We start from the raw sequence: 691 nt of genomic DNA on the forward strand, positions 1-691 counted from the left end.
GCATGAACTAAAATTTGGAAGTTGTCTGAAACAAAATGTTATTTAATCTTACGTGATAGCTGAGAAGATAAACTACTAGAAATAAAAATAAATAAATATACCTTGTTGGTTTCTAATAATTCCAAGAAATAGGAAGGACTGTGTTAACATATCTTATTCTTTTATGAAGATATATATTACGTTATATCGGTGTAATTCAGTTTCAAAAATCAGGCAATACCAACCAACCTCAGTCACACATATATGTATATGTGTTATACACAAACCAGCAGTCGTGTTGAACTCGTAAAGTATATGAATTGTTTCAACTTTTAATACCCCAGCTACATTTCATAGTATTCTCAATCAACCTTTTTATGGCATGGCGTTTAAAAGGTATTAACATTGTTACAGAATTAAGGAAAACAAGACAACTGTATGTTTCACAAATGTTGTGAAGCGTACAATTTTCTTGTTTTTCCTTAATTCTGTATTTTATGGAGTTTCACCAAGTACCGACGGTTTCAAGTATCAATTATATTAACATTGTATTTGGAAATACATATCAACCCTTGTTATACTGTGCTGGTTTTTGTTCATGTTTTTTATGCGTCACAATCTAGAAGATTATTTATTTCTAATGTTGTTTTAACACTTGATTAACGAAGAAAACATGTTTTCTTAATACGTACGTTACAACTTTACAGAAGCA

Source organism: Limulus polyphemus, unplaced genomic scaffold (assembly GCF_000517525.1).
Source record: "Limulus polyphemus unplaced genomic scaffold, Limulus_polyphemus-2.1.2 Scaffold1019, whole genome shotgun sequence".
Taxonomy (NCBI): Eukaryota; Metazoa; Arthropoda; class Merostomata; order Xiphosura; family Limulidae; genus Limulus; species Limulus polyphemus.